Source organism: Camelus bactrianus, chromosome 6, assembly GCF_048773025.1.
Source record: "Camelus bactrianus isolate YW-2024 breed Bactrian camel chromosome 6, ASM4877302v1, whole genome shotgun sequence".
NCBI lineage: Eukaryota > Metazoa > Chordata > Mammalia > Artiodactyla > Camelidae > Camelus > Camelus bactrianus.
Window position 1 is genome coordinate 38668458 of NC_133544.1, and position 27929 is coordinate 38696386.

A 27929-nucleotide genomic window follows, 5' to 3' on the forward strand; every position below is an offset into this window, starting at 1 on the left:
CCCTTAATTATTTTGCCCAAGTAGCTGAATTCATTCATTCATTGAACTTCTACTGAGTCCCTGCTACAGGGCACAGAGCTGGAACCTGAGGGCACAGAGATGAATGAGTTGGAGTTCCTGCCATCAAGGGGTTCAGAGTCTCTAAGGGGGAAACGGACATGCAGACAAGAAGGTAGATCTGAAAGGAAACACCCTGGGAACTCTGGGCAAGGAGAGCTTGCCTCTCTCTTGGGCATCCTTGGTTGTCTCACTTCGACCTCTCCCCTTCACCCTGGCCACTCTGCCCAGGTTCCCTTTGGTATTGTTATTTCCTCTTATGTCTCGCCACTGCACTTCAGATCAGACCTCCAACATCCCTTAAAGATACTATTCCAGGCCACAGAGGACAGGTTTGTGCCTATAATACAGATTTTTCCAGATGTCTTGCTCATTAGCAGTTCTTTTGTAGAGTAAATCAAGGCTAATTCTTTAAAGCAAAGCAACATTAAAGTCAGTTTTTTTTCCTAGAGCACATTCCAAAGATTATGATCTATGACGAATACCAAAATGAGAAAGGATCCCTGGGTTTGGTTTGTTGCTAATTTTTGTCTGATTTACAGAGTTGATAGGCAAGCCAATGTCTGCTTCATCTCTGGTTTGAGGATATGCTGACAGATCCATCCATCAAGCAAGCTGTCTGAGCACGTTTCACAGAGGTTGTTAAACAGAGGTCCAGCTGGCTAACACTTCCAGGAGATGAGAAAGAAGAAAGTTAATCTAAGTGCCCTCTAAGTATTTCACTCATCCAGCAGAGAAATGGACATAGCAGTGAAGTTTTTAGTCACAGGTATTAGACCTTAAAGACAAATTTCAAACAAATGTCTGTAGTTCTGCTTCCTTTATGGTCCTGGAATCAATCCCTGCTGGAAACACATTGATAAATAATCAGCTGGCAATGGTGATCTTACTGAAATGGGGGTCCATCTTCATTAGCAAATTTAAAGACTACTTGTGTCTATAAACACATGGCAGAACAAACAGAGGAGATGTAATTCCAAGTCCACAGTTATACTGGCCCACTGAGGAGCTGGACTGCAGCTGGAAGCCGTTAACAACTAGGGGTCTAAGGGAAGGACAGTGGCTATTTACACAATCATATTAATTGTTTGGTAATCATTTTACGGTGGCTTGAAGAATTTTAAGCACATGCCAGACATCGAAGGGATATATTTTAGCTGCTCGGTTTAGGTCACTGAGGTTCCTCAAGGACAGAGAGGTTCCATAAAGGTATGAGAGAGACTCACAAACGACCTCTTCTGATGTCTAGTTCAAGGAGACAGCCTCCCTGAACAGCTTCGTTTGTTTGGTCTCCAACCTGTCATAGAGATCCTGGCCATGCCTTGGGCCCATAGAATAACTTACAGAATGGGGCCAATGTAGGAATAATACTAAAGGGCCCCCAGGCGGCAGGTGGCATTGCAATCCTTGGCAATTTGAGCTTTGTGGGTGCTCTCTAATGATGACCTTTTTTCATTGCTCTCACCAAAATATTCTAATTCCCTTTGATTGTTTTCTCTGCCCTCCCTTGACTTTGCTGAGTCATTTCATGCTGTGTCAAGGAACTCTGTGCTGCAGCAGGAGACTCAAAAAAAGCTCTGTTAAACCCTTTATGGCTGACTGCCGGGTTAACTCATCTAGGAGCAGGCTGTCATGCTTACCAACCACAGTGGGAGTGGTAGAGATCTGTTGTCAGTTCACAGGGGTAGTTCAAACCTGAAGGCTACATAGGTAAGGGTAGACCTCAGCTTCTCAAAGTGTTTGAGAACTCAAATACATCCCCTGCCCTCTCCCAGTCAAGAAAGTCTCCAGGTGTCCATAGCTCATCTCCAAGTGCATCTCCTTCCCTACCTCCCTGCAAAGCTCCAGGTGTCCATGTTGCATCAAAGTGGCAATGGCAGCACCAGAGTCCACCTGTGATCAACCTCATAGAGCTCAGAAAGAGAAGAAGATCATTCTCTATCTCACACCTGTGCCTGGGCTGGCTTTGCATGGAGAAGGAAGGAGCTCATGAAGGGATGGACCACACTCTCCCCAAAGGCAAACATTCTCCCTTGAAGAGACTCTCTATCAGAGTTTATGTCAGGGTGGGGTAGGGTTTAGGGAAGGGATATATTTGTATAGTTCCCTCCTGATTTATTGATTCTGCAGAAGGGTGCTAATTGGTGGGGGAGGGCTGCTAAGTTATTCTATACAGTAATAGGAAGGAAGAGACTAGGAAAAAACTGGTGGGGGGTGGGGAGGATAGAGGAGAGAAGGAGATGACTAAGGAGGATACTGTGATGAAGTCTTGCTGTGCGGTGTGTGATGTAACCTCTTCTTCATCTTCCCATGAAACACCTGTAAAAATCAACATTGCCAAATAATGCCTTTACAGTTCTGTTGACGGAGGAAGAATGGACTATGCAGAAGGGCTCAGTCTTTGAGGAGGTGCCCATGAGTGATCCAGGACCACCTAACGAGCTAAACCTGAACTGGAAGGCATAATACAATTAGCGAAGAGTGAGGGATAGCACTCTACTTGGGTTCATTGTTACAATGGCCGATGGCCAATGGCCAAGGTAATTTTCAGTTGGCAAGAATGCTCTCCAGATATGTCATGGAGAGACACCACAAAGATCCTGGAGAAATGGCATCTCTCAGCCACCCCTGCTATCCTGCCAGTAGTCCTTCTCAGGCTGGAAGCAAAATTTCACAAGTTTGAATGGAAATGTTTGTCTTGATAAGAAGCTGTTGTAAGGCCACCAGATATTTGGTTTGATGGTGCCACATGGCCCTAAGTTCAGATATTTGTTTAGTGGTTCTCTCTTAAGTGTGGACCCTGGGCCAGAAACATCAGAATCACTAGGGAACTTGATAGGAATCACAGTGCTCAGGCCCCACCCTGATCTACTGAATCAGACACTTGGGAGGTAGGGCCCAGTGGTTTGGTTAAAAGGGTCTTCTGGGTGAACCCAATATCCCTGACATTGGAAAATAACTCCTTATGCAGTGAGTCTCAATGTTTGGTGGCACCTGAATCCCCAGTAGAGCTTGTCAAGTACAGAATCCCTGGCACAGACACCAGAAACTTGACAATGTGGGTCTGGGTTGAGCCTGGCACTCTGTGTTTAACAAGCTGTGCAGATGGTTGGATGCCCATCCAGGTTTGAGAACCACTAGCACAACAGGCTAGTCAGTGTGGTACTAGTGGTTCTCAGGAAGAAGCTGAGTCCTATAGCCTGAAATTACTAGCCAGTGTTGCTGGCAAATTAAACAAATTATTGAAACAATTGAGGCCTTCTGGGTTAGGTGAGCATAATGCATGTTCTTTATTAATAGATGATGTCCTGCACCCCATGGGACAGAAGCTATGGTGATCATACATGGGGAAGAATTCTTTATCCACAAGCCCAAAGCTCCACCTAAGAGAACTCCAGTAGCTGTGGAATGAATGGGCCCCTGGGAGTGACCCAGAGACACATTCATGTTTCTCAGGGCAGCAGACCAGCTGTGGTCCAAGTGCTGCATCCAAATGGGACAAGACACTGCCTCTCTAGGCAGGATCCAGAATTCATTTGCTCAAAGAGTCATCCTCAGAATCATCTTGGAGCTTGTTACAAGTGCAGATTCAGATTCCTGGGCCCCACTCAAACCTGTGGAATTGATCTGTGGAATTGGAGACCAAGAATCTAAATTATCTAAATCCTTAATTAGTACTTTAGGTGTCTCTCGTGCATATTCAAGTATGAGAAACACTGATCACTAAGTCCAGAAAAATGGGTATAAAAAGGCTGGTTAGCATCATTTACATTTTAGTAAATGGCAGGGAGAATCTGTAAAGTTCTAGGACCCAAAGCTATGTGGCCTGGATGGAGTAGCAAAGAGGATCCTTGTTTCAAATTCTCATCATGGAAAGTGCAAAGGGTCATTGGTTGTGGGTGAGGTCACTTAGAATGGCTGGCTTCCATGTGTAGGCCAAGCACTTCAAGTCTGAGATGTATAGTACACAGTATTCTAGGTGTATTCAACTTAATATACCTCTGTGGTAAGAGTGCTTGTCTGGTATGCAAAAGATTCCCAAGAGTGCTGGGGATAGAAGAAAATGCCTAGCCAGCAATATGCTGTAAAATTTCCTGGGGAAATTGCTCTGATATAGCTATAAAGGCAAGATTTCCCATAATACTTAATTTCCTCATTCCTTGTTCTTTTTTGTTAATCCCATTTTCCTTGTGGTGCCCCGCTGAAAAATTCCTTAAGTAATTAAAAAGAAGTGAGTGAGTACATGTGTTGGGAACAGCAAGGAAGGGGGACAGTTAGAGCTGGCAAGTCTGCCTTCCATTCTGCAGAGAGTGTGGGAGGAAGAGACGTGGGTGAGGAGTCAGGAAGGTGAGCCCATTCCAGAGGTTGCCAGGGGTAGCTCGTGGGAGAAAGTGTCCAAGTGACCCCGTGCTATTCCCACAGGGTCCTTCCTAAGAGCTGTGCTGGCTGATTCACAGTTTAAATTTCTATCATGAGTTACACTATTCTGACAGTGGGTGCTGGAATATACACGTCCGTAGCCACGGTTTTAGAAGTAACCATACACCTTACGTATTTTCCCCCTAAATATCTGCACATCTACTTCTGCAGTATAGACTTGCAATATCTTTTTAAAAACCTCCTCCCCCAAGTGTAACTTCATTAGAAGTCAGCTGGCCTTCTGACTAGCATTTCAGGCTCTGATTATTACTCCAAAATCCATTAAACACATAAAATCTCTTATTGGAACCTGCAATTAAACCTCAGGTCTCATAAAAGAGAATGGAGTGATTATAGGAAAGTGATCTAATACTGTGCAAGTGATGGGAATAGTAATGCCGGGGATTTATGTGGTGGCTTTTGTCCAAGGAACAAAAAGAACTTCCTGGCCTCTGTCTAGTGCAGTAGGTTTTGATTTCTGTTTTGTTAATTAGTTGGCTTTGCATGTGTCCAAGGTTCTCCACCTGTAAAATAAGGATAAGGTTAACTACCTAACCTAACACCCAGAGACAATGGATATGAATGTTTTACACACCGTTGGGACAGTCGTTGTTGCCCCAGTGGAAACCGAGGTAGGGCTGTTCCTTCATCTTCCGACTTCTGGATTTTGTGCTGTGTTCAGGGGAACCATTCAAGCCTAATAGTGTATTGGTCAGCATCCATGCCCAGTAAGGGAGTGTTTCTCACACTTAACTGTGCCTAAGAACCACCTGGAGATCCTGTTAAAATGCAGATTCTTGGGACCTGCCTCCAGAGTTTGAAATTCAGTGATTTTTGCATTGGGCTGAAGAAATTGATTTATCCAGCAATTATGTGTGCTGGACACTGTTAAAGACACAAGGGGAAAGCAAGTGAACAGTCGAAAATCCACTCACGGTCTATCTGCATTTGTAGTGGGCCTCCAGGTGATGCCAAGATTGACAGCCACTCTCCCAAAGGCCACACGTGGAGGCCTAGAGCGGCAGCACATGCCAGCTAGCGACAAATCTTGTCTCTGCCACACCAGTGGCCATACTGATGGAAATTTAACACATTTCCAAACTCTGATCCTTCTTCTTCTCTACTGGGATCTACTCCTTGTTCATAATCTTCTAGAATCTTTTTATTCAGGAACAGTGAGTCCTTTCAGGTCTCCCCAGCAAGTTTGCTCTGTTTGTTGCTTTTTCATTCCAGTATCATGCATCATTTGTACTGGTTTCTCAAGAGATCTCCTTAGTATCAAAGACTTTAAGGAGAATCAGGAAACATGTAACTGTTCTAGGGACTTGGGCAACAGAAATGATCACACATATGTCTGGATTTGAACTTCAAGGGTCAGAAGACAATTTATTTGTCTAGTTCCAACTTAACTTAAGGGTTTACCTTGAATGGAAATTAGTTTTGGACTGGACTTACTCCAAGTCATTTCATTTTCATTTTCATTTCTGTGTTATAGCATTTTGAAATGGGGGAAATTAGCTTTTATTAATGACCCACACTTCCCGCAGAATGAAGGCTCCATTCTGGAATGCAGTTGATTAATTTCTCTAAGTCCTTTGGTGCATCAATACAAAAGATGTATTGGCATCTTAGCTGACCGAGACCAACAGAGCAAATGAAGCACAGATGCACGATGCCATTGCACTTTTTTTTTAAAAAGACTCTTTTTATGTGCAATATCTACCTTTAGAAATATGTGTTAATAAGCAGAGCTGAAATATAAAAAGTTCATTTCACTCCAGCAAACCTCAAGTGTCCAAAACTGACGACAGGTGACTCTGAGTAAACTAAAGGTGGAACAAAGCAACAAGGGCAAATAAGATTTTAAGTTAGTGAAGAAAATGAAGAGCTAAAAAAATACCTGATAGGTTTCAGGTTCATTGAAAAATGTGTCTAGGGCGATTTCTTAAGTAGTATTTCATTTAGTCCGTATTTTGTTTGTTATTTATGTCCTGCTTTCTTCCCCAAAGGATTTGGGCTGCCCCTTTGTCCTCTTTACCTGGTGTGAGATCGCCCTGTAAAGGAAAAGATCATCCCTCATCTTCATCTCTTCCTTCCTCTCAGGTTCTCCAACTACTTAGGAATTTCAAACAGGATCAGGAAAGTACTTATTACTTATCTTATAATAAGTTTTCTGACATCCAGTATAATCTCCACCATTTTAATAGCTAATTTTAAAAATCAATCTTAGAGGCCTTCCCAGCTCCAAAAAAAGATGAATTTATAGGTATGTATTATGTTTGTAATTGATGGCACAGGTAAACATCTTTATTTCCATTTTTTAAAAGTAACTGCAAAACTTTAAAAAAAGAAGTCTGTAACTACTAGATATAAAACAGATAAACAACAAGGTCCTACTGTGTAGCACAGGGAACTATATTCAATACCTTGTAATGGCCTCTAATGAAAAAGATATGAAAAGGAATATGTATGTGTGTGTATACACACACACACACACACACACACACACACACATAACTGAATCACTATGCTGTACACCAGAAATTAACACAACATTGTAAATCAACCATACTTCAAAGAAAGAAGTCTGCAATTTTGGGAAATGATGTTTCTTTTCCAAGTCCTTTCAGGGTCTTGTCCTCCTGTGTACGTATTTTACATGCATGCACATTTAGTATGCAATTGTTTCACTCAATATTCTATTGTAAACATTTTTCTACATTGTTATACATTTAACTTTAAAAGTTTAAAAGTCACCACTTTTAATGGCTGCATAATAGTCCATAGAATTGATGTGTCATTATGACACAGGAAAAAGAAGGGAGCTATTTGAGCAGATGACCACAACACAGTTTGTCAAGTGAGTGGCACCACTGTTATTTACGGCATGCTGGAGCATTAATATTCCAGGGAGAGAGGTCTGGTACCAAAGAGCTTATTACTGTGAGGGCTTATTTATCAGAGACGCAGAAGATGAGAGCTGTCTTGTTGTCAATTTTGTTTTGAAACCCCTCTTTATTCATTTTCTGTATTAATATCCTTCAAGGGGCAACGAGTTCTGCATAAAGCAGAGCAAACAGTGGAAATGAAGCAACTCACCCCCGCCTTCTGCACAGTGGCTGGGAGCTGAGGGCTAGGTGCCCTCTGACACCTCAGCACATGCATACACACACACACACACACACACACACACACACACCCCGACTTCAGGAGAGTCACAGTGCAGAGGGAATAGAGTATACGAGGCAGTAGCGTGTAGTGACTGTGAGCAAGTACCTGGAGCCAGACTTCACCCTTGTGCTCTTGGACTTGACCATAAAAATGAGGATATAATAATAACACTCACTCCCTAGGGTTGTTGTGGGGATTATATAAAGAACAGGACTTGGCATGTGGTAAACACTGTATAAGTGTTCATGATCATCATTACTCTTCCACTCACTTTTGAAGGAGCACAGAGCAGAGCAGAGGTCAAGGTGTTGCCCCATCTGTAATAGCTGAGGGCAAACTATCCAGTATAATCCTGGCCCCTTTTCTCTGTTTCCACTTGTTTTACCTGAGCTGGTACCTGAGACTTTGTGTGTGCATTTTAAGCCCAGAACTAAAGAACAATTCCTGGAAGTTTAAGCCTGGTTTCAATTTCACACACATAGCCGTTCTGAATGAAGGTGGCATTGAGTTAGTCCATGACTCTCCCAACCCCATTACTAGCTACCATTTACTCATCGCCTACTCCATGCCAGGACTCTATCAGGCACTTCATATCACTATATCTAACGTCCCCAACAATCTTGTGGGATAGTGTTATTATTATTATTACTAATTCCCATTTTACAGATGTTGGAACTTGTGACCAGAAAGATAAAGTAATTTGCCTAAAGCCAATGGACTCAGAATTTGGAATTTAAATTCAGTTCTGTGTTATTCCCAAGTGCATTCTTTTTCCACTGCACCCACTCCTGGGCATTGTGATATATGCACAAAGATGACTTGAATCCCAGGGGCTGGCATTGCTGATTAAGTAAACTGGTTAATGCCCACAGATGCTTTGCTGAACTGTTCAGTGCTTCCCACGCACCCCGGGCTCAATGCCAGCCCTCCAAACCCCCTCTTCCTCCCCACACCCACACTTGCATTTCAGACTTAGCATCTCTGCTCCTCACCCTGGCCTGCACTGGGGCTTCCTCTCTGCTAATGAAAAGAGTCATGCGGTTGACATAGAGACAAGCGGATCAAGCCTGCTGGCTCTGGTCCTACCTATCACCTCCCCACTGTGTTCTCATGTCTGGTGACCTTCTGTCTCACCTTATCTCCACAGCCCACTCTCTTCCTCTTCTTTCTGCTGAAGAGCAGGCGTTGGGGTTGCAAAGGAACATGATGGAGGCCCCCCTCATCCGCCCTTATTCCCCAGCTGGCATGGGGCACACAAATCCCTGATTAGACTCCTGCAAGGGTGAGTACACACACCAGCCTTCAAGTGGCAGCTGGGAGAAGGTGAAATGAGAGATCTGCAGATGACTCCCACTGAGCTGCTTTCTGGAACTTCAGGCATAAAAGGCTCTCAGTCAAGTCCCAGACTAAGATCACAGGGGCAGTGTGCATTGCCGTTATGGGCTGAATTGTGTCCTCTCAGAATCCGTATGTTGAAGTCCGAACTCCCAATACCTTAGAAGGTGACCTTATTTGGAAACAGGGTCAGTGTTGACATAGTTAAGATGAGGTCATACTGGAGTGGCCTAATTCAATGACTGGTGTCCTTATGAAAAGGGAAGATGTGGACACAGGTGTGCTCACAGGGAGAACGCCATGTGAAGATGAAGGCAGAGATAAGGGTGATGCTTCCACATGCTAAGAAATGCCTAAGGTGGCCAGCAAACCAGCAGAGCTGAGGACGGAGTCTTCCTCACAGCCTCAGAAGGAACCAGCCCTGCTGACTGCGTAGCTTGGACTTCTAGCCTCCAGGATGGCAAGGCAATCAGTTTCAGTTGTGGAAGCCCCCCAGTGCATGGCGCTCTGTTACGGCAGCCCTCGGAAACTGCTGAGATGGAGAGATCCCCAAGTGGGTCATTTGAGAGCTACTGCAAGTCTGTTCTCGGGTCAGGCGGGCACAGACAGCGTCAGGACTGTGCGGGTGCCTCCTGGTTGCCTCCAGACAGCCCCTAGTCCTTCCCTGGGCCTCTCTGGAGACAGTTCTAGTTGAGGAACAACTCACCCTCGCCGAATGCCTGATGGCACAGGCCGTCTTTGGTGCCTGCCTGATGAAATGGAAGAAGTTAGGTTTGAAGCCTAGAGTTACCTCCACTGTAGGGACATGTTATGACTTTCATGGGCCTTAGGTACCCTGGTCTTTGTGAGTTCCTTCCCCCATTTAAAAAAAAAAGTTAAAAATATTTGACAACTTCTATGGTGTAAAGACAAGTATCATCTATGCTAAATCCATCATTCTCTATTCGTTAAAAGTATGTTTATTTTTTCTTCATATTTTAAAAGAAATTAAAATGAAGACATTTCTGGGAGCCCCTAAAAGCACTGTGGGCCCCCGACACTTGGTCCCTGTTGGCTAAGTCAGCCCTGCCCCATGGCTAAAATGAATGAGCCACTGGGGAATTTAAAAATCTCCCTCCACTGGGTGGTAGTGCCACCAAGAAACGAATCTTGGAGAGAGCTGTGGACAAGGGGGTTGCATCTAAGCAATTTCTCTCTCCTTTAAAGTTATGCAATTGCTGCCCACATTGCATTTCTTGTGTCAAAAAGTCCATAGTTCGCCTTATACTTTTCCTTTACCTCAGGATGAACCAAAAAATAAATAGTCTCAGGTATAGACAGAGAGCCACGCTACCTACGATCTGCCACCACCTGCAAGTGTGGGACCGTAAATCCACACCCCTCCCACCAAGGCAGCCGCTGGAGGCTGTCAGAACCATACATAAAACATGCCCCTCTGCGCTTTTTATCGGCCTCGCTGATTTACTGTATATACAGTCTCCAAGTTAAATACCAACAGAAGCACCCGAAAATATATTCTCTTGCAGCCCTTGTCTGAAAAACCGCATTGCCCAAATAATGTCTGCTCGTTCATCATTTACTTCCCAGTCCCTGGGTGTCATCCCGGGAGTCACATCCCCACAGCAGTGCCCTGTGAAACAGGTGAGCGCAGAGGAGGGGAAGCAGCGGTATGACCCAGGCATGTAAAATGTGAGCAGGTTTTAAAAATGAAACTAAGCGATTGGAACAGTGGGTACCCGGCTCTCCTTTAGTGGGGCTTTTACTGGCTTCCCTTAATGTACTATTTGAATCTCTCTTTGTTTTATGCACGCCTCCCGGCAGTAGGAGCAGTGATAACAAATTGAATAAATAAACCCACACTAAATGGTTCTCCCTGGAAACCATTAGGAAGTGTCTGTGTTTATGCAGGATTCCGATTACTCTCTGTGGAGGATCCAGGAGCGCTGGTTTCTAGTCAGTGACGATCCACTGGAACACAAGTCTCAGGAGGCAGATGGCAGCCCCCAGTTACAGGTTAGCAGTAAGGGGAGAGGAGAGACTGTGTGAGAGTGTGCTGGTTTTGTAGGCTGGTCTGGGTGTATCAGCTTTGCAACTACAAGATGACAGTTTGGGGCACCCGACTCCTCATCTACAGAGTGAAGGCAATGCCAGTGGTGGACAGTGTGGACTGGGAATTCAATCTCCATCCCCTCTCTGACTTTGTTTAGGTAACTCCCTGCCCAGGGCCGGCTTCAAGGACATGTGACCCGTGCGCTCATGCAGGGCCTCGTGCTCAGATGGCTCCATGCTTGGTTACCTGCACTGCTATCACCATCCTGAAATTCGTAATCATTTTATCTTTGAACTTGTGATTTGTAAGTAATGTCTTACTGATGGGATGGTGGAAAGTGATGTGAACAGAGGAGATACAACATTAAGTGCCGCCTCGTTCACACCTTCTGTGACTAAAGGGAGTTCTGTCCTTGCTGGTGAGTGGTTCAGGCTAGGCATGCCACTCAAATCAGATCAATGAGAAGTTTTCTAGAGGCTTCTGCAAAAGTTCTCTCTGCTGCTTCCAGAACTGACTCTCTCTGTTCCATCTTTCTGCAAGAATAAGGATGAAGCCAATGGAAAGAGGAGGTCGGAATCAAGCCAGAGCTTCTAGACTAAGCAGCCCAAGTGTTGGCCCTCCTGGTGGACTTACAGGAATGTGACCAGCTATTTCATTGTTGCTAAATCCCATTTGAGATGTAACTCGATGCTGAAAGCATACCAAAAACTGTCTGTTGACTGAGTGGCAGATGTGTACACCAGTGAAAAACCTGAAGTCATCCTTGGCTTTGGACTGGCCAACGAAAACGTCATGGGTCATAAAGGAGGGGGAGATCCGACGTGAAGAGCAAGGAAGAGGCAGTCCCAGAAGGAAGGGGCACTGTGGCTTGTGCAGGGGCATGAGGCAGATAAACATAAGGGGGCAGAGAGGGACACAGTCTGAAGACGCAGTGGTTCATGTGGGGAGGGTAGGTATCATGAAGGGGCTGCCCTGCATTTTTGAGGGTCCAGGGTTTTCTTAAAGCAGTACAGTCAATTGCAGTGGACCCTGCAATAGGTTACAGCTCAGAAATGCCTGGGTGGTGAAGAGATACAGTCATGGGAAGATCTTCGGAGCTACTTTCTTATCATCTCATTCAAGCAAAGACACTTTACCAAAATATTAATAGCTCAGTTTTGGCATTCAACCATCTGGGTTGGAAACCTCACTAGTGGCGTATCCCGGGCAAGTTATTCTATCATTCTGCGTGAAACGAGGGCAGAATGGAGGTGTTAGTACTGTCTGCCTGTCCCTTTCTTATGAGGGGTATGAGGTCATCCAGGGCTTGGCCCTTGGCAAGAGCTCCTTGGATGACTGTTATTGTTATAAATAGTCCTTTAATTGCCTTCCATGGTTCCTTGCAGGGGAGATTACTTTGGGGTCCACCTCCCCAAAAGCTCCTATCCCCTCCCCTCATCTTTACATGTTTGGAGACCCCGCCAGCAGTCACAAACCCCTCTTTGATCTTGGCACCTTCTGCAGTGGCCTCCAAGCTTCAGGCTGAATGCTCTTTGGCCACGGGACTCCTTGTGCCTGTTTCTTGACATTTAGGCTGGAGGAGGATGCTGAAGAAGCTCTTTGGACCAAATTCAACAATAGCCAGGCGACCTCTCTGGCTGTACCCAGTAGTCATGGGAATGCTCTGAGTGACCTGTGTCCTGGCCCACTTAGAAATTATAAAAGAAAAGCTAAAACTCGTATAAGAAATACTTAGCTGGCTGATTCACTTGGTTTATAAGAATTTTCCAAACGAATAAAGCATGCTTTCACCATTTGCCACACGTTGCAGAGTGCCCCCCATTTTGGTAATCTTGCATCCCTGGGCCGTATCTGGCCACATTTTGTGTTATGTCCACAGACCCCTGTGCTTCCTGATCACAGGAATCGGATACGACCCTGTTACGTTCAGCATATTTTCTTTAGTTTATTCATTTATCAGGTGTGTATTCAGTACCTATTACATGCCAGGTACAATTTGGAGAACTGTCTCATATAGTTATCTGCATTCTGTATGTTATGTATGACGTAACTGATGATGTTACACATACCACACTTGCATTCCTGTATGTTCAAATAGAATAAAACTTCAGAGGACATATGCAGTTTAAATCACAAATGACCCTTAAAAACTTTCCTTCAAAACGTCAACCAAGAATAGCATAGTTTGAAATTCAATTGACTTCTGGCCTTCGGATTAGTATAATTCTTCTGAGGTGGATGGAAGAATGTAGTTCCATTCAGTACATCATCACCACTAATATTTACAGCTTGCTTTTTAAAAGTAAACAAATTAGGAGAAAGCAGAAAAATTCTAAGCTACCATGCCCAAGACTTTCCATGACTCTTTATTATCATGACGTGACAAAGATAAATAAAAATTCTTGGAAATAGCTCAATACCAGAAGGTGATTGTGCATCTGCAGAGCATCAAACATATACAAAGTTTTAAAAAGTCTCATTTAATAAATATGAAAAATAAAGCACACTTTACATCTGGGGACAAAAATCCTGTATGTTATTAATTATTTGAAACCCACAGTACACATAGCCAACAAACACATAGAACCCAGCAGTGTTGTTGCTAAGTTTATGGGGATGGGGAGAGATTGCTTGCAGCTGTTATGTTAATTAAGGGACAGAATGGCTCACCTGCACACCATTCCCACGGATGGGCTACCAGGCCTTTTTCTGCTTGGCTCTGAGTTGGTATGAAGCTAGGAAGCTGATTCCTGGTGGCTGGCCCCCGTTGGTTCCCACGTGGAGCAGATCTTGGAGAGGAAGTTCTGAGAGGCTGAGTTGCAGTTTCTCTTCTGGCTAATTCTCCGTCACACGTAGGCTTGGGATGGGGGTGCCACAAGGCTGCCTTCCCCCATGTGGACGCGGCTCAGGTTAGGGGTAAGGACCAGGCTGGGCCTGTAAAAGCAATCCATTAACAAGAGTGGGCAGGGCTGAACAGAGAGGCAGAGCTAGGGTGGCATTTTGAGCTCCCTTGCAGTTGTCTTGCTTTATTCACCTGCATGATTTGCATGTAGTACTAATTCCGTACAGGACACAACACAGCCAATACTGTCAGCTTTGCTCACAGGATCCAAGAAGTGTGGAGTTTGGGGTAAGTTTCTCTTTGGCACATTTCAAAGGGCCAAAATCAGGCACGATGAATAAACACTTTCTGATAACTATTGAGACATAGATTGAATATATTTTGTAAAAAGTAGGTGCTTGTTTGCCAATCAAGTGCAAACAGAAAAAGAAAAATCTCTAAGATTTCCCTCAAAAGACTAAAAATTCAAATGCTCTTCTTCTTTGATACAGTTCATCATTCACAAATCATGGATAGCATCCTTGGACAACAAGCAAGCGAACACCAAAGCGGCAAGGCCGACTCCACTAGATTTTCCTACTGGTGAGTTTCCCATCAGAGGTCCCTAGTATTGCAACCTGTTACAGAAGTGGGCACCAGTCTTTGTGGTAAAGATTTGGGTTGAAATAAGACCCAGTCATTTGAGCAACATAAATTGAAGCAGCATTATCTAAATAAGCGAACTATATTTTAATCAAAATGAATTTAACTACCTTTTTCTGGTTATAACTTATTAATTTAAAAATGTGTTATTCTACAAAACATAGAAATCATTAATTAAAAGCCCTGCAATCAAGTTAGGTGCTGTGGGTCTGGAAACTTTTACAGATAATGTATAAGGGTTGGCATGGTAACTCATCAAGTTGTAATTCTGTACCTTCCTGGGCAAGGGCAGAGAGGAAAGGACCAACAATTTAGGGGAGATACCAGCACCAGAAATCAAGTTAATGTGGGGCTTAAGCCCTCTGTAATTTTGTTTGCCAGCTATTCACCATGTGGAGGAAAAAACAGATAGTAAGAAGGCATAAAAGATCTCATTTCAAAAGCTCCCTAAAGTTGCCAGTAGCACTCTATCCTTGACTCTCAGCAGATAAGGAGTGGGAAGAGAATGCAGGGCGCTGATGCTGTCATAAAACGGTGAGCTTGAAGGACAAAGTGGAATCATTGCTTGTGAATGGCAGGAAGTAGGTGCTTCCCCTAGGGAAGGATTCTGCCTGATCCTTAGATTAGAAACCACCCTCAACTCAGTGTTACAAGCTAATTACCAGCCTGGAACAATACAGAAGGCACGACCCCAGACTCACAACCTTCAGGCACTCTCTTCCCCCAGGACCTCTGTACATTCAGGATTGGAATTTATCAGACACTGGGTTCTTACAAGCTTCCAGGTGGCTGATCATATATTGGAGATTGTAGGGCTGACCATCAAGTCTCATTTCCCCGCCTTTTGTAAAGCAGGGCACGATCGATGAGAACTTTTTAGCCTTTTTGTGTAATTTTTCACTTTCTCCCTCACATTATTCAAACTTCACTGAATCAGGGTTCCCTGAGACAGTCTCCTCCCACCCTCCAACCCCCACCACATCAGTCTCAATTTCTCTGTTTAAAATACTTGTATGAAAACTGATGGATTTTAAGATCGATTTACTGGGCAGATAACTTGCCCAATGTGGTCCAGAAATGTGAACAACAATCACAGTAGCCTCGAGGCCATTATTAATGGCAGGGATGTAAATTACTTCGCTTTGAAAATTCCAAAAGGTTAGCAACAATGGAATCAATTGACTGGCTGTGTCGTCAATAGTGCTGATCCTGCATTATTTGTAGTTGGAAGCAATTTCTCCCCGGCTTTGGAACAGGGAGGGGTTCGTATCCAAAATCAGTGACATTAGAATTGGGATAAGAGTTGGGGCTAGAGAGGGTTTTCTTTTTAGATGATGCTAAGTGTGTTGGATGTGTCTAGAATGAAGTCATAGACAACATATTGGCAAGTAAAGTAAATGATTTCTTGGTTTCTGAGACAATTCTGGCTTTTATTGGGGTTACACTGGAGACAATTTATTAGAAGTTAATTCATAAGAGGAATTTATTCAACTTCTAATCTTTGTCCTGAGACATTGTTTATGAAACAACTAATGGGAGCTGGGGAGGGGCCTCAATGCTAGGTTAGCTGGCCACACTTAAACCCAGGGTTTTGGGACAGTCTACTTTTCAACAACAAACCAGCAGCTATGTGCTAATAAGTCACAGTGGTAATGAAAGCTGTGCTGTTGCATAAATGGCATTTTTGCTTGTAAGAGATCTCTTTCCATCCTGGTTTCCACAAAATTTCCTCTAGTCCCCTCTGACCCCACTCACCAGAGGAAAACACTTGACTGAAATTAGTTTGATGTTGATAAGGGTGATGGTTACACAATACTGTGAATGTGATTAATGCCACTGAATTTTACACTTAAAAATGGCTGAAGTGGTAAACTTCGTTATGTATATTTTACGACAATAAAAATGTGATCATCAAGTTTTCTTTTAAAAGGAGCGATATGCATGCCATTATAGCGACCCTGGGCTTATTCTTGGAGTGAAATAAATGAGCCTCGAACTGACTAGGAAGGAGGCTCCAAAGGACAAACCACAGAGCCCAGTGCTGAGAAATGATCTCACTCCAGGGGACTTTGGACAAGTTTCTACCCTATCACAAGATCTTAGTTCTTCCTTTATCAATCTTAGTTTTATTTTATTTTGGGATGGGGTGGAGGTAATTAGGTTTACTTCTTTTGGAGGAGATACTGGGGATTGAACCCAGGACCTTGGGCATATTAAACATGTGCTCTACCCTCCCCCTGCGTTTATCAATCTTGATACACAAGAGGGTTCTGAGGAAGCGGTGGAGATCATGAGTGGCCTGAGGCTGCCGGTGCCCAAGTGCTGTTTCCCTGCCTGGTCCTTCTTCACCGCCTCTCCCTGGACCCTGGCAATCTGTCCACATGGGTCAGAAATAACGGTCCACCAAAGCTTATTTACACCCTAATTCTAAGACAAGCTATGCTTTTATGTATGTATGTATGTATTTAATGAGTTCAGCTATTTTATGTTTTTTAACATTTTTATTGAGTTATATTCATTTTACAATGTTGTGTCAAATTCCAGTGTAGAGTACAATTTTTCAGTTATACATGAACATACATATATTCATTGTCACATTTTTTTTCACTGTGAGCTACCACAAGATCTTGTATATATTTCCCTGTGCTATACAGTATAATCTTGTTTATCTGTTCTACATATGCATGTCAGTATCTACAAATTTTGCACTCCCAGTCTATCCCTTCCCACCCACCTCCCCCTTGGCAACCACAAATTTGTATTCTATGTCTATGAGTCTGTTTCTGTTTTGTATTTATGTTCTTTTTTTTTTTTTTGATTCCACATGTGAGCGATATCATATGGTATTTTTCTTTCTCTTTCTGGCTTACTTCACTTAGAATGACATTCTCCAGGGACATCCATATTGCTGCAAATGGCATTACGTTGTCAGTTTTTATGGCTGAATAGTATTCCATTGTAGAAATATACCACCTCTTTTTTATTCAGTCATCTGCTGATGGACATTTATGCTGTCTCTATGTCTTGGCTATTGTAAATAGTGCTGCTGGGAACACTGGGGTGCAGGTGTCATTTTGAAGTAGGGTTCCTTCTGGATATATGCCCAGGAGCGGGATTCCTGGGTCATATGGTAAATCTATTCCTAGTCTTTTGAGGAATCTCCATACTGTTTTCCACAGTGGCTGCACCAGACTGCATTCCCACCAGCAGTGTAGGAGGGTTCCCTTTTCTCCACAGCCTCTCCAGCATTTGTCATTTGTGGACTTTTGAATGATGGCCATTCTGACTGGTGATACCTCATCGTAGTTTTGATTTGCATTTCTCTGATAATTAGTGATATTGAGCCTTTTTTCATGTGCCTGTTGATCATTTGTATTTCTTCCTTGGAGAATTGCTTGTTTAGGTCCTCTGCCCATTTTTGGATTGGGTTGTTTAGTTGTTTCTTATTAAGTCATATAAGCTGCTTATATATTCTGGAGATCAAGCCTTTGTCGGTTTCATTTGCAAAAATGTTCTCCCATGCCATAGGTTGTCTTTTTGTTTTACTTATGGTTTCCTTTGCTGTGCAGAAGCTTGTAAGTTTCATTAGGGCCCATTTGTTTATTCTTGCTTTTATTCCTATTGCTTGGGTAGACTGCCCTAGGAGAACACTTTTGAGATGTATGTGAGATAATGTTTTGCCTATATTTTCCTCTAGGAGGTTTATTATATCTTGTCTTATGTTTAAGTCTTTGATCCATTTTGAGTTTATTTTTGTGTATGGTGTAAGGGAGTGTTCTAGCTTCATTCCTTTATATGCTGATGTCCACTTTTCCCAACACCATTTGCTGAAGACACTGTCTTTATTCCATTGTATGTTCTTGCCTCCTTTGTCGAAGACTAGTTGACCAAGAGCTTGTGGGTTAATTTCTTGGCTCTCTATTCTGTGCCATTGGTCCATATGTCTGTTTTTGTACCAATACCATCCTGTCTTGATGACTGTAGCTCTATAGTATTGTCTGAAGTCTGGGAGAGTTATTCCTCCAGCCTCTTTCTTTTTCTTCAGTAATGTTTTGGCAGTTCTAAGTCTTTTGTGGTTCCATATAAATTTTATTATGGTTTGTTCTAGTTCTGTGAAATATGTCCTGGGTAATTTGATAAGGATTGCATTAAATCTGTAGATTGCCTTGGGCAACAAGGTATGCTTTTAAAATGATATGTAGTCTCTAAGAATGATTTTAGCCGGCTTCCTAGAAGGCTGGATAAGAATCACTGAGGGAGCTTTTCCTCCTAAACTATGGGTGTTCACTGATTCCTTCCCCAAATACACTCGTGCCCATGTGGATAAGCACCCAATCCTTGCTGAAGTGACCAGGGCCATGAGTGACAGCATTCTTTGGGATGACTCATTCCAGGGCTGGGACGTGCATCCAGGATGCCTGCCTCCATGTCCCTGGTTTCCCATGCTCCCAGCACATAGGTTCAGGGAACCAGGAGACCACATCCATCCTGGCTCTGTCATCCCAGGGCCAGGTCACTGCACCGCACACCTGAGTCCATGCCTGCATTTGGGGTGTTGTGACGATCAGGGAGAAAACAGGGTAGGGCGTGTTGGGCATTGCACAGGGTTGACTAAATGTGATTTGTTAACATGATGAATAATAGTCTTATCAGATGTGAGCACTAATGCTGGTGCAGGACAGGCTCTGGAAAAGCAAGCAAGCTGACTGTTAGCTAGTGACAAGCGAATCATGCCTTGCTTCATTTAAAAAAAAAAAAAAGCTTCTATTTCTTGTTATGGAAAAGAGAAACCAAATGGAAATGAGGAACATGAGGTGACTTAAAAATAAGCCTGTTACTCTCTGAGAAGTTTGAAATTGTGTCCCGAGGTGGAAATCATCCTAACTTTGTGTAACAGAGGTGACCATTTTCTTTCTGTTTTTTTAAAAATATATTTTTATTTGAGTACAGTCAGTTTACAATGTTGTGTCAATTTCTGGTGTACAGCATAATAATTCTGGTGTACAGCACATAGGAACATACATACATTCATTCTCATATTCTTCTTCACCATAGGTTACTACAAGATATTGAATATGGTTCTCTGTGCTATATAGTATAAACTTGTTTATATATTTTACATGTATTAGTTATTATCTGCAAATCTAGAAATCCCAATTTATACCTTCCCACCCTCTTCCCCCTCTGATAACCGTAAGTTTGTTTTCTGTGTCTGTGAATCTGTTTCTGCTTTGTAAATAAGTTCTTTTTTTTGTTTTTTTTATTTTTAGATTCCACATAAAAGTGACATCATATGGTATTTTTCTTTCTCTTTCTGGCTTACTTCACTTAGAATGACCATCTCCAGGTTCATCCATGTTGCTGCAAATGGCATTATTTTATTTTTTTTTATGGCTGAGTAGTATTCCATTGTATAAATATACCACAACTTCTTTATCCAGTTATCTGTCAATGAACACTTTGCATTTTCTTTCCAGGAAGGATTATGAGCACTAGGGTTTTAGAGTTTGTTTCCTTGCTTTGTTTTCTTTCTGCTTGATTATTGTGCTGGAGAAATTATGTGGGTTATCAAAGAAAAAGAAGAAAAGACAATACCTCTATGGAATAGGTTGTTGGTAAGCCAAACCTCTGGTAATGAAGAGGACCAGCATTTAGGAAGATAGACAGTGCTGTCTGACCAAAGTGAAAAAGATTTTACTGACAAACCAGTTAGATTCTGCTAAGGAGTGGCACTGTCTTTTGTCAAGATGTCACACTTTATTTTCAATGACAATTTTATAGGCTTTTCAGAAATTAAAATAGCAGTAAAAAGAATTATATGAATGCCTACCCAGACGAGTCAGGGGTGTTTGATATTCTTGTAATATTTTAAGTCCTTTGCATAATCGGATTAAGCCACATGAACACGTAACTCCAGGGCTAAAGGCCACTGTCATTCCAGGAAAGAGACCAGCATTAGCACACAAATTAATTCCTGGGTAAACCAGAGAGAAAGGAGTTAAGGCTTTGATTCAAATTCATGATTTTCAAGTCATCCCCCAGTTAAATTAAAGAGATACCTCCTCAAGTGGATCACTGGAAACCTAGGTATACATTGTATCCCCTTCATTACCGCTAAGTGTCCTAAAGAAGAAAACTCACTCTTGAGGTTGCTGACCTGCCAGGTGAGAAAAAGCAGCTTGCATGAGTGTGGGGAGAACTGACTATCACTGGGAAAGATTTGGCTACTTTCTCCCTTCGTGACCTTGGGTAAATGACTTCAGCACCTTTGAGCAGGGAGCTGCCTTCCCCACACTGTAAAAGTGGCTGTTGTGTCTATCAATCATGCAGAGGTGCCATGAAGCTTAATTTATTAGTTAATGTTTGTGTTACTCTCTGCAGCTCTTCGATGAAAGGTGTTACAGAAATGCAGAGTAGCAATATATTATCTAAACATCTGCCTGCTCAAAAAGCTCTCTGGAAAGTCTTTGTTGCTTCAGCACAGATGAGTCCTCCAAAAATGGATCATTCTGTGCAGGTCTTTCTTGGTCTATAAACTGTTTCCCCTCCTTTGGATACACAGCATCTCTGTGCAGAGTGTACACCGGTGGCCATGCTTTCTGTCTTGTCCTTGTAATGGTCACTGCGATGCTGCTGCCTTGTGGGTGTGCACTGCAGTTATTTACACGCCCACCTTTTCCTCACCATGTCTGCCCTCTTCGTTCATTATTCCAAAAAGGCATTATAATTTGGCTTTTCTTTTGATGCTTAATTTTACACATGGGCATGCTATATCTAACCCAAGGGTTTGGTGTTTTAAAATTTGGCAGTAAAATCAAGAAAAGTCACTTCAAGATTCTTGGAAATAAAATAAATTGCAAAAAAATTTTTTTGGGTCCAAGTTTGAATGTGATTTGATGAGATTAAATTAAACCTGTTGTATTGCTAAAGATAATCTGGGAGATTATTTCTGCTAAAATTGATTCTGTCCATAATTTTGTTAAAACTCTGGCAATTACCCTACAGCAAATGGATATTTTTGTCTATAGAAATTCAGTAGTTCCAATATGTATATACTTAGATTTAGGTAATTTCTTTTCAAACACAACTGGAGGAAGAAAGTAAATAATAAATGATATCAACATATTGTCTTCAAAGGTTTTCCTCTTCTATATTTTTACTTCCACTTCAATTTTGAAAATATTTTTTCTTCCCATATTATTCTTCAACTCTATTGTTTGTGCTGATGGGAGTGTCTTAAAATATAACTGGGATTTGTTTTAGTCAGATCTAGTCAGATGATAGACACAGAGACAATGACTTTGAAAGAAGAGTTTATTACTACAGTTCCCAAGAGGAAGGGGCATGCTGTGTCATGCAGGGCCACATGGGGGAGCACCCAGGTATTCAGGAAGCCGGAGTGATGGGAAAGGGTGCCCCGGGGCTCCATTGTGGTTTCTGCGGTAGGGAGTTGGAGAGGTGGGGCAGGCAAGTTTGAGCAATCTTAGGATTGGATGGTTTGTATAATTTTGGCAGGCTCTTGGCTTTGAGGGTGGTCTCTAGTTGTTCAAGTCCCTGGCCCGGGGGTGATTCAGGGCAGGGCATGTTGGCTTGTTGCGAGAGCATTTGATAAAGGTGGTTGGGGATGTGGACTTTGGATTTGTTGGTTTGTATATGAAAGTTGTGTTCACAGACAAGCTGTTTGTTATCTCTAAGAATTAGCTAGCTCTGGGAGGGCAGTCTCTCCCCAGGTTCGCAAGGGCCTCTAGATGACAAAACATCAAAAAATACAGAAAATAAGAAACATGCTAATACAGGGAGATCTTCTCAGACATCTTCCAAGAAAATCTTTAAAATCTGATACTTAGAGCCTGGTTCTTTCCTCTCAGTGGGAAGGCTTTTCATAATTATGTCTGATAACAGAAGAGAACAGGGCACAGTATCCCTTCTCCTTTCTATGACTCATATGCCTCCTTGGCCCCTGGGTGCTGTTCTAACCTACAAAGGTGAGCAAGAAAGCCTAGTTACCCCTTATGTGAGAATCTGAGCATCACTGCCTGTTAGGCTTGGGAAGAACTTTTCAGAAGAAATGCTACTCATGAACTCCAGCCTAAATTGGCCCAATACTTCTCCCTGAAAATGCCCATCTTTTCGTAAATATGTAAGTCTATTGAAAGGTGTTATTAAACCAATGATGACTTTAACTCAAAACACGTAGGTGAAATGCATTATATAAGATAAACATACCTAAGAAAGCCAGATGCTACGAGATCAGAAAGGCTGTTCCTACTGCCCAGGGATTGGAATAGAAAGCAGAAAAGTCTGCTGTGCTTACGTGGGTAAAGTCACGTGTTTACATTTTCGCTGATAACTAGGGAAGATTCTCCTTGAAGCTGAAATTCTCGCTGCCCTCGGTCCCAGTCCCCAGTAGAATTGTCAAATCCCTCTTTTGGCTCTTAGCTACTTGATTACCTGCTGAAATCCTGCAATTGCCACAGCTGTTGCTATTTTAGCTCCTTGAATTTATGAGCACCAGTGTGTCTCCCTTTCATCTGCTTTGCCTGTTGCTTTTGAAATGAGCAGTAGCACGGGAAGGGGGTGGGGGAATGCAGCCCAAACAGTTCTGTGGAGCTGAGGGCAGCTAAGAAAAGGAGCAGCTCTTTACTTGGTGATTGGAATGGTAGCCACATTAAATGTGTGTATCTTTCTTCGGAGGAATGCCAAGTATTTTGAAAAAGAGAATCTTGACTCATCTTGCAGAATCACAAGGACACACACTAAACATAGTGGCGTGACTCTTCAGTGGGGTGACAGTGATGAAATAGAGGGGTAATCTATGGAGAGAAAACAATTATCTTCTCTCTCAAGGACGCTGTCAGCTCAGGAGGCTCTTCCTTTCGGATGATTGCCAGGTGAACAGAGTAGATGAAGGGCAGGGAGGGAGGCAGTGGGATGTGGAGGGAGGTGGTACTGTTACTGTAAGCATTTCTCTTTCTTAATGGAAATCAGCATACCCTCTGGTTTCCTCAAGGTCTAGATCAAATTGACTTTAGCCAAGGAGCAAGCCTGTCAGGCACCTTTACAAGTCCTCCGTTCTATTTGGGCTTTGATTTGGGGAAAGCTATTTTCCACATTGGTTTGGCTTTGCCTAACCTCATGTTGCCATGGCCTCAGAGGAAGGAAAATGGCTGAGAGGGTTCACTAAAGACAATAACACACGTACTGCAGAGTCAAATGTTGGAGATCTTGACATTGCCCCACAGTTGGGCTTGCTGGTTCGCTATGCACAAGTGACCAGAGTTACCAGCTGAAGCACCTCAGCATGAAACTGCTTTCTCCTGCCCTGAGCTACAAAGACTGGACCACCTGTTTCTATGCACCATGGCTCCTTCAGAAGATGGAGGGAGAGGATGCATCTCCCCACCAACATGAATTTTGGTCAATGCCAAGTGAGTCTACTCACCCCATTAAAATAAAGTTGATTTAACAAATCACTACGGAATGGCACATTTAAAGTAGGATCATTAAATGCTCTGATTTCACATTTTTGTAAGAAATTATTTGAAAGCAAAAGGAGGAAAAAGATTAATTTGGTATGTGTTTGTCAAATCTTGAGGAGCACTAACTTTCTAAACAGAGGAGAATTTTATAGAGCCCTGAAATAGAAATTGGATAAACAGAAGCTACATGCTTGAGCACAGCTCCTGCCCTGTGGTTTCAAATCCAGACGTAGGACTTGTGCCCCCGTGTAGGGTATCATGCAGCAGACCAGTACTCCCACTGAGAATGACTAGAAAGGCCACATAAAATAAAATAAATGTTAACATTCTTTTAAAAGGCCTGAGAGTGCTGCTGATGCCTTGCCTCACGACTAGACAGGTCTATATTTTGAAGAGGGTAGAATCACACACAGAGACAGAGAGCTGTTAATCAGTAGCTCCTGTTCATCTGAGACATCTGCAAATTCTGGATGTAGAGTAAGAGCCTGAGGATCTGGTCTTTGGACAGAGGACTGCTTCTGGAGGTGGAGAAACCAGCCAAGCTCTTGACAGTTTTATAGGGTTCGAGACAATGTTAATAGAATATAGCAAGTGACTAGCTGGGAGCATGAGAATGCTACGGACATCCGTTTATGTTTCATAGAAGGAATGGAGACTGGTGGTCAATCCTGGATGAAGGTCAGGTAAGCGAGCTTCTCCAGAAAAATCTGCAGGATAAGGAACAGCTCATTAGCAAAGGGAGAGTATTCCAGAGTATTGAAATAGTGATGCTTTAATAACTAGACAAGTTCAACTGGTGAAACCCTGGGTAATCATTAGTGAAATCCATTTCACCTGCCTTCACTAATTATGGTTGCTTTACTTGCAAGTCCTCCAAACAGGGTCTAGCCTAAACAAGATGTTTGCCTGAGTTTTGTCCAGGAACTTGGAGTCAGCTGTGTCTAGTTGGAGCTGAGCTGATTAAGACTGGATGGGACCACTGACCCTCCAACTGGGCATGCGCGATGTCCACTCAGCGACCTTTTGACGTCAGAGGGCCGAAAACTCCACCCCAAGGTCGTGCTAAGCTCCTCCACCTTGCCACGCACAGAGGCCTGTGGCTAGTCACCCTTGCGCAAAGGATGATTACCGCACCCTTTTCCAGTCGCCTTTCCCCACTCTCGCCACGCCCCCTCGCTCGCCACGCCCCCCACGTCCCCCACGCTCCCCACGCTCGCCACGTCCCCCACGCTTCAGACGCTGCCGTGCTGCTTGAACGGGAAAATACTTCGGGTCCTGCCTTCAGAGAGGCAGGTTGGGAGCTTGTTCTTTTGTCTTCCTGTTTCGCTCCCTTGCAAATCAAAATCCTCTCTTTGCTGCAAACCTCAGAGTCTCAGGATTTCAGCTTACTGTGCGTCGGGCAAAATGCATCTGGTCTGGTAACAACTATCTTAAGGTACTGATTAAAATTTTTATTGTAAAGAATGAAAAGCAATGTAATATATGTATCACCAATACCTGTTTATATATAATAATAGATACATAGTCCTAATTCCTTTTTAATTAATATATCTAACATATTTCTACCATGCTCAAAACAGTCTTTTTGAAATTTAAAGTTTTTCTTTACTATCTTCGTTTCATCAGTTTAGGAGGTAAAGAAAGTGTTTGATAGGCAGAATCTGATCTGTTTGGATTATGAGAAGCTACAAATTAATGGATTATGAATTGTGTTGTAGTCTGTGGCATGTTAGGGCACTTTTAGACTTCAGGTTCCTGAGGAATAGAGCTAATAACTCTGTGCGTGTGATGTACACAGGATACCACCACCATTAGTTCTCATGAATATGCTTTTTGTTTGTTTTGCCTTTTAAATTCAGGCCTTGAGGGGACAGTATAGCTGAGTGGTAGAGCGCATGCTTAATGCACAGGGTCCTGGGTTCAGTCCCCAGTACCTCCACTAAAATAAAAATAAATAAATAAACCTAATTACCTCCCCTGGAAAAAACAAAAAGAAGAAAATTAATTCAAACCTGTAACAAGAATCCAACTCAGGCCTTTCCACTTAGGGTCTGCCTACATTTACATGTTAATGCAAGATACCGTAATATGAATGTTTTTGTATTTGTTAGGTGGTTTTTGTCTGAGATGAATATTTATAAGAATGGAAATCATTGTTAGATATTGTTAGTGATTTCACTTTGAAAAGATTTTCTCTCATTTCTCTTTCCTGCTTCTGGTTTGTATGTACTAGTATTAAGATTGAAGATGAGCTGTTAAGTGTTTTCTTCCCCACCCTCCCCAACCAAACACAAAACAATTGATAAGGCTGATAGAAGATTATAGCTATTTTTGATAATCCTAGGTTTCAAATTTTTTATTTGTGTAATTTTACCAATTTAAGCTAACAAAATGTATACCACTAAAATATTGCTTTTATCTGCTTGCATATTGGGAATCTGTGTGAGATTTTATTCGATGTTTTTTGAAGTGTTGTATCCGTAGACTAATTCAATGGTTTTCAAACTGTCTAACTTTTTTTTTTTAATGAGATAAGAACACTTAACATGAGATTTATCCTCTTGACAGATTTAAGTGCACAATACATATTGTTGACTGTCGGTACAATGTTGTGCAGATCTCGAGAGCTTATTCATCGTATTTAACTGAAATGTCATGTCTGTTGATTAATAACTCCGCGTCCCCCCTTCTCTCCCCACCATTCTTGTCTTTGATTTTATGAATTTGACCATTTTAGATACTTCATATAAGTGGAACCATGCAGTGCTTGTCGTTCTGTGTTGGGCTGATTTCACTTAGCCTCAGGTCCTCAAGGGCCATCCATGTTGTACTGCAGAATTTCCTTCTGTTTTAAGTCTGAGTCGTATTTCATTATATGAAGATACTATGTTCACTTTATCCATGCGTCTGTCCGCAGACATTTGGGTTATTCCCTGTGAATAGTGCTGCAGTGAGGATGGGAGGGCTGATACCTCTCCAAGATCTCGACTTTCCGATTGGATATATATGCAGACGTGGGATTGCTGGATCCTGTAGTAGTTTTATTTTTAACTTTTTGGAGCAAGTTTCATACTGCTTTCTATAGAGGTTGCACTATTTTTCATTCCCACCAGCAGTGTGCAAGGGCTCCGATTTCTCCACATCCATGCCAACACTTCTCTTTGTTTTTTTATACTAACCATCCTAACAGCTGTGAGATGATGTTTTGTTGTGGTTTTGATTTGAATTTCCCTGATGATTAGTGATGAAGAACATTTTTTCATATACTTATTGATCATTTGTGTGTCTTTGGAGATGTATCTATTTAAGGCCTCATTCCATTTTTTAAATTGGGTTATTAGGATTTTTGTTACTGAGTCGTATGAGTTACTTATATATTTTGGAGATTAACACCTTCTTGGATATATGGTTTGCCAATATTTTCTCTTATGTAGGTTGCCTTTTCTCTCTGTTGATTGTTTCTTTATTATTTTATTTTTATTGAAGTATAGTTGATTTACAGTGTTGTGTTAATTTCTGGTGTACAATATAGTAATTGAGCTACAAATATATATATTCTTTTTCATTATAGGTTATTACAAGATATTGCGTGTAGTACCCTGTATACTGCTATGTAGTAGGACCTTGTTATTTATCTGTTTTATATATAGTAGTTTGTATCTGCTAATCCCAAACTCCTAATCTATCACCCCCTTGGGATAACTGTAAGTTTGTTTTCTATGTCTGTGAATCTTTGTTTTGTAAATAAGTTCATTTGAATTATTTTTTAGCTTCCACATATAAGTAGATCAAGTGATATTTGTCTTTCTGTGTCTGACTTCATTTAGTATGATAGTCTCTAGGTCCATCCACACTCCTGCAAATGGCATTATGTTATTATTTTTTATGACTGAGTAGTACATTGTGTGTATGTATGTGTGTGTGTGTATATATA

The 27929-nt window shown here is 42.3% G+C and overlaps 1 long non-coding RNA gene across 6 annotated transcripts in view; it reads left to right on the forward strand.

The window, feature by feature from the left end:
• LOC105074608 (uncharacterized) overlaps positions 1-27929 on the forward strand; it is a 202424-nt gene that overhangs the window by 140322 nt on the left and 34173 nt on the right. For 3 of the 6 annotated variants that reach the window (XR_012507515.1, XR_012507516.1, XR_012507517.1), the window contains one exon: positions 14366-14456. This is a non-coding gene — a long non-coding RNA (uncharacterized LOC105074608). Of the gene's footprint in view, positions 1-8794; positions 8930-14365; positions 14457-25247; positions 25431-27929 lie in introns of those variants that run through there. The other 3 variants (XR_012507513.1, XR_012507514.1, XR_012507518.1) reach the window with 2 other exon arrangements.